The sequence below is a fragment of the Halyomorpha halys genome, unplaced genomic scaffold, assembly GCF_000696795.3.
Source record: "Halyomorpha halys isolate HHAL.00 unplaced genomic scaffold, Hhal_1.1 Scaffold620.1, whole genome shotgun sequence".
In the NCBI taxonomy this organism is placed as follows: Eukaryota; Metazoa; Arthropoda; class Insecta; order Hemiptera; family Pentatomidae; genus Halyomorpha; species Halyomorpha halys.
The window spans coordinates 487,020-494,516 of record NW_027107900.1 but is presented as its reverse complement, the minus strand read 5'-3'; the positions used below and the strand labels follow the sequence as shown (position 1 = coordinate 494,516).

Here is a 7,497-nt window from a genome sequence, read left to right as displayed (position 1 = left end):
TTAATTTATAATTTTTTTTTTAAAACAATGTATTCATATTGAATCTAATAATATTCTTTTTTTTTTAAATGTGCTAGCTACTTATATTTGTTTATATCTGATCTCGAAAATTTAGCGTGAGGTGAAATATTATCCACAGATCCGTTAATTGATCATTTTTGGGGTAGTGGTTCCTGGTTTGACTGCACACGTTTGTGGAATTAATATTCAAATAAACCTTAAATTATGTTGCGAAGGGGTGAAACAATATTTCAATCTATATCTATCGGTTTGACTCCGTGAGGGATCATGATGAATGTGACTGTAGATCATTTTGACAGAAGATTTAAGACTTACTTTTAAGCTCTTTTGAGGCTCTGTGATAATAAAATTGATAATAAAGGCATCAGGGAAAGTAAAGGAGTGGATTCAACTTGAATTTTTTTGTTCTAAAAACAGTGGTCTAAATAAATGGTTATGTCAACTTTTAGTTTTGATTTAGATTTGTGTTTCAGAAAATGACCCTTAAACAGACTATTATAAACATAGATAACTCTTGAATTTATCAATTAAACTTAACCGTAGTAAGTTATTAATTACTGAAGTCATTTTGCAACATTGATGACTCTGATAACTCAATCTACAATTTAACTAATTAAATCACCAAAAACAAGTCAGAGGTTAATTCTGTGAAGCCATATTTATAACCAGGCTTTAATAAACAACAGTTTAATTAACTTGGCAGAATTATTCACCCTGTGCAGATTCTGATACTCCCACGGTTAAAACAGGTAGAGTTTAGGGCTTCTAGCAGTATTAATTATTAATCTTAGATGAATTCGAAATTCAGATCATTTTCCTTCACTTTGATATATTTTTTATTACTATTCTACTGGTAATGAAATATTCTTTTATTATTATAATTTGGCAGTATTTCTCTGAACAAATTTTCTCCTTGCTCCTGCATGTATCTTCCTTGGCTTTGTGTGTTTTATTGCTTCTACATAGCTTTATAAACATGACTAAATTCAACCTAGAAATTGGTTATTCGGTTTCAAAAACCTTAATATGGGAGCTAGAGGAAGATCTTGTAGTTATATAATTGTGGCTTACTGTGTTTTTTTTTTTTTTTAAATCTTTCATTTTCATTTTCATTTACATATTTTCAACACGTTACTAGTAGTTTTTACGTACTCAATAATCATGTCATAATGTGACAGAGCAGTGTAAATATTTTCCTGGACTTCCATGACGATTCAATAATGTCATTATTAATAAAGGTTTTTTCTCAGCTCTGATGGAAATCAAATCCCACCATATATATTACACCTCAGCTTATTTTGTAGATGCTTTGACAGAAATAAAAGGTATACAAAATAATTCTCATTATTCTTTAATTGCTACATTCTTCTTTTTTATATTGTCTATTGGGCTTATTACTATACCTTTTGCATCAATAACTTGAAAAAGCACTCAATCGAAATTTTTTCCAAGTACTTGTTTTTTATTTCAGGTCATTTATCAAGGTCAGATTCGCCTCAGAATGGCCTTAAAATAGATATTAATTTGAGTATAGAACTATGCTTGTAGTGATTATTTTAAAATCACTCTCATTTATAATTTCCTTATCTACTTACTTAATTTACTTCAAACAAAAAATAAGGTTTTATGGTTGTCATCCCCGATTTTTGAGAATTTATCGGTCTTCATGTCGAATAAAAAGTATTCGTAATGATATGGTAACATATTGTATTTATATTTTGGTAGACTTTTGATAAAGAAAATCTTAAAATTTCGCTGGTCTGCTCCCGTATTTCCATTTGAAAATTCGTCCGTCCATAAATGAAATTAATATGAGAAATTATTTAAAAATTACAGTATTAAAATTCAACAAGAAATATTCTAATAACAAAATACACTAAATCATAAAATAAATTTTGTGGATTCGCCTACATGTATTGAACATAGGTTCATCTCCTAGAATTTTGTAAATTATTTTTAATTTTGGGATTCTGTTTTGCAGAGAGACACATTTCCAGACCAATATCATCAGTAGAAATTAATATTTTTTTTACTCAGTTATGAGCATAAAAAAAAAAGAATATGTACACTTCGATTCGGACAGAAAAATGCAAGCTTTGCACACACTCTACAATTAACTATTTCAAAATACTAAATATTATGTTTTATGAAATATGTCGGGTATTGCGTTTTCGCTTCTTGAAGAAATAATTTCCTTTCAAAGGAAACTAGTTCTTTACGATAATAAGAAAGAAAGAAAATCTTTATTGCATTTTACAAGTTTATCACACCAATGTTAAAATTGAAAAAGAATATTATTACAACGCAATTTTCAGAATGAACGAGTCTTTTCTAATGAGATTTCAAGTCATTCTTTAAATTAAAAAAGCTCCGGCATTTATTTATTCTAGATCCACTCGAAGAACAATGCAAATGAATTAAGATTTCATCCGTTCGTAATTGGAAAAGAAGCTTTTGAAGGAAAACGCATGACTTGGCTAATAAGGATGACAGAAATGATAATTTCAATGCCTTGCTATTTTAATTTAAAATCTACAAAGAGAAAAAATATACTTGCAATAAAAGAAGATGCTAACAGGTATTAAAATTTTACAAAAGAAAGACAAACTTTCCTACACTTTGTATTCAGGCAGACAGTTGAAAATTGTGAATAATTGATTTAAAACATGAAAATTATAAAATTTATTTGAGAAAACAAATAATCAATAAAACCTTCCAAGGAAAAACAACCTGACTATTCCCATTAACCTTTTAAACGCCATCACCTGATCCCCGGCAATTTTTTTTCTGTTATTAGGATCTTTATTTGGTTCTGTTTAGATAGTTCTTAAATAAAAATTCAAATAATCTCCGTAATAATAATAACTTGTTCTGGTAGTAACAATAGCAGGTCCAACTTTTTAAAAAAAAAAATATTCTTTTCTAACATTTTTAATTAGAATTTTTAAACTCACGTGGATGCATCGAAATTAAGGTCTCGTTGACAATAGTTGGATTACTTATCCACGCGCAACAGTTTTGGTTCAACTTTTAATTCCGATACACCTTATTCAGCCATTGCACACCGAAGTCTTAGCGTCTGTGTTAGTGTTAGACGAAAACTTCAGAAAAAATGGAATCGATAAACTTTATTCTGAAGCTAATAATATATATTATTAAGTCGCATACACTCTATTTGAACAATTATTTACCTAAAAATTCTGGAATGTAGCCAAACATAGGAATTCATCATGAAAATAGTTCCTAAATACCGAATATAACAAAATCTGTGGTCTTAATGAAAATAGGCGTTGTTGAAACAATTTACTAACACAACAAGTCGATATCTACCGACGAGGTTGACCGCTGATGTAAACACTCTGACCATGGAATATATATTTAGCCTTACTAAATTTATATATTATAGCGTTTACATTTTAACACGCCACCTCGGTTTGCTCCCCCCCCCCACAGTGGAAGGGAGATAGTGATGTATTATAGTGCACCTATGGTTATTTAATAAATTGTATCAAAATTGATATTTACAAATATAATTAACTATAGAAGTAACTCTTTCTGCGGCACCTTTAATGATGAAATTGGTTCTTTAGCTTCATATGCTTCCGCACTGTCCTTGACTAGCTGTGAGAAGAGTAACAAGCTTGTAAGTGGGTTGCTAATAACACTAAACAACGCTTACATAGATATTTTTTTTTCTGAAAAATTGCTGAAGCCATTTAAATGAAATTTTATTTTTAGTATATTATAACTACTGTATAAACAGTTTTTCTTTAATAAAGACGGTTAGACGTTTTAAACGCGGTTAGATTTATTTAAATTTTAATTAGGTTTATATTTTATGTGTGGACTACAAGCTACAACATTATATAAAAATCCCTTCATTAATTAACTTTACAACAATGCATAAGAAAAAAAGTCAGGTTAAGTGGGTGGAAGATGAAGACGGCAAAAGATGAAAAACATGAATTTTCTACAACCTGATTTTACAGAGCAATATCATAACAAAATCTGATCCAATGTCCACATTACGCAACTTTCACTATTTTGGGTTGAAATTAATCTTTTCTCGGTTCAGAAAAAATATTTATTATAATAATATTCACTGTGACTATACTTCTCCGTACCAATTTTCAAAATAAGCCTTACATTTGATAAATTGACTAACCTCAATTTCACCAATTTTCACTAATGTACTACTGATAATATTTCATATTCCAAAATTTTAACATTTTTGTTTTAAAGAAGTATAAAAATATAACATTTTACTAAAACTAATAATGCACTATTAACTATTTATTATATGTTAAATTTTTAAGAAGTCAATTTTGAAAATAATAAAAATGATTTTATGGTGTCAATCATCTTGTCAACTGAAAGGCTTATATATTGGTTAAGTAAAATTAAAAACTAATTATTTGATAACTACAGTGACATAAAAATAAATAAATGTATTAGACTGGAGAATCGGAAAAAAGCACAAATGTCTATACTAACATAATAATATAAGCTAACATACATTTTATTTATACATTTTTCATCATTTTCTATTACCTTTTACGACTTTTAATGTGAAATATGATTTTTTTTTCTAATATCTTTGGCTTTTTAACTTTTTTTTAATATATAGTCAGTCTACATTAGTACTTTTAATTCCGGAAAATTTGCTTTCCAACTGGAAAATTATGTTTCCTCTTATCTCCGTAAATTAGTTATTAAACCCTTTCAGTTTTTATTTTATCCATCTTTCATTAATAGTAAAGAAAGAAAAAATTGAAAAGGTTAATTATTTCAAATAATCAGAATTAAAGGAATTAGAGGAAGCAAGCTCAAACATTCAGAAATTTATTTAGAAACATTAAAGATGCAAAGTATTATTTTGTTGAGTTATTACTTAGGAGTAACAAATAACAAATTAATTCACACAATCTTAACTCCTGAATTCTCTTTTTATTTTAGAGTTAAAATTTGATTTTTTTTTTTTTAATCGATGGACAGTATCAATTGATTAAACTTATTGGCTGTATTTTTGAATTTGTAGATATACAATAATATAATAAAATTATAATATTATTATAATATGCAAAATATTAATTGGCCCTAATTAGTTTGACTAAGCAAAATTGATTCAGTAATTGTCCTGGATTTAATATAATATAAATATGTTACTGCTTTTGACCCTAACACAATTTTCCAGTCCTGGTGAAGTACAAAATGCACCTTCTAAATATTGGTAGATTCGCTCTTATTAAATAAAACCAACAATATACTCTCAAATAATTCTCTGACCTCAAGTACCTATAATCCGTTTAGTAATTTAGCTACAAAACCAACGTCGATGACGTTGAAACTCTCTTTGTCCCTCAGCGCCCTAATAAACATAAATAGTTTTGAATTTCCATGATTGTCGAGCTAGCATAATTGAAACTGGCCGTTGAGAGAGATTTCCCAATTAGTAGTTTCTGGAACTATTGTTGAACAGATTTCACATAATTAATTATGAAATAAGTGATTCAGAGGTTTATTACGGATTATAGAATAATTTTCAAATACAGTAAATTTTAAAACCCTATTATAAATAACAACTACATAGCAATTTTTCCATATACATATCTGTAATATTTTTATTTAACAAGGTTCTTCTGAATTATCATTATTCGGTAAGATAAAACTTGATGTTGATTGAAGATGCTATTAAGTACAGAAGGTAAGATTCGAACTATAGTTTCACGCCGTTTTTTTTCAATTTCAGGCGCTTTTTAAATATTGCTTGATTTAACTATCTTAAAGTTTCCTCTTTCCGTTTTAAGCTAATATTTCAAAAGTGATATAGGACCGTCACTCCTCGAGGGTCTTAGCGGGGAGGGTGCGGCGGGGAAGGATTGCCTTTTTTATGTACAAAAACATAAAGTGTCTATTTAGATTAAATTTAAAAATGCACAATGAATTATCAAACGCGATTAAATTATATTCTATACTTCTAAAATTACAACAAGGTAATTATTACCCAATTTTCAAAATGTTTGTAAACATATTACTGTGCAATTATCAGGCGTATACCAATGATTAGAAAACCACTATTGAAAAGTAATATGTTATTACTCCAGTAGTGGATCTACAAACCACTTCCATTTGACACTAATATTTAGGATCTTCCATATACTATAAAATATTGAAAATACTAGAAATGCCATATGAAATTTTCGTTATGAATACCTGCTGTGTTTCCAATACATTATCATAGACAGTAATATGAATAAACAAAACACCTACAATTAACGAAGTGTGAAATAAATGTACTGATTAATAACAAAAAAAATCAATACTTATTGATAAAGATATGTACAATAAAATTATCCTTTTAACAATAATGAAATTTACATATAATAACATAAATACCTAACATTGCTGGAAATGATATTAAAACATTGTAGGCTCTTCCAAGCTTATTGTTTAGTACACATGAACTTATCTAACAGAGGCTTATACCTTATTGACCAAGAAACTTTTTCAAACTATAATTTTTTCGTTTTGTTTTATTATAATACGTATTTTAGGGTTTCTCGAGGAGTGAGTAACAAATTATCAACTTTTTCCTGCGAGGGAAACAACAATCAAACAAAATATAACAACAACAAAACCATGTAGGGTGAGAGCAGAAGTTGTTGACAGGCCAACCTTTGTTTTTAAATATTAAGAGTTTGTTACCGCCAACTGTTTCAAAATTGGCCTCAGTTGTAAGCTAAACCTTCCATTATCTAACCAATAACTACCCTCCAAAATGAAGTTGCCAGTGACCGAGAAAAAACGAGAGAGGAGACACTAATTGCATCAGACTTCCATGTGGTTTAGCTTAAATAAGGGTGTTTTGTGGATTACACCCTTATTTTAATAGATTTGTTTTCATATTTTCTTAGATTGTGATATCTTCTGTTAAACTATTTAAATGAGAATTAAATCTAGCTGAAAGAAATAAAATAAAAATCGATAAAATATGTAAAATTTATTAGATTAAGTAGCAATTCCGGTGAATCGATTTTATCGAAAAACTTGAGTTATCATCCTAGAAAGAGATGAACCTTATTTAAGATTCATCTATTTCTGGTATTTGAAAGTGGACTTTCATTTTTCTATAACCTTTTCTGTCTACATCCTGAGCTATTGTTTTTTCATAAACCTATGAAATTATTATTGTTATTATTATTATAATTATTTACTCAGACTTACTACAATATTTAATTTAAAGCATAGGAACTTATTTTGAAAGGTAGGATTTATAAAGATGTACTAGACAGATTTTTAAAAATATAGAAGTCATTAGAAATCTGGTTAGATATATAGGTATAAGTTGAGTGTTATCAGATTCGAAAACTCAAAAAAAAGGAATAAGGGACAAGTAATGACACTCTCGGTTGCAACTGAAACACTGCTTTATTCATTTCAGCGTTCCTCTCTCTCTCTCTCTCTCTCTCTCTCTCT

General features: G+C 28.4%; 1 protein-coding gene across 2 annotated transcripts in view; it reads left to right on the top strand.

Annotated features, from left to right (window-relative positions):
* Window positions 1-7,497, top strand: part of LOC106684800 (dual specificity calcium/calmodulin-dependent 3',5'-cyclic nucleotide phosphodiesterase 1) — a 420,431-nt gene that overhangs the window by 6,231 nt on the left and 406,703 nt on the right. The window lies entirely within an intron of this gene.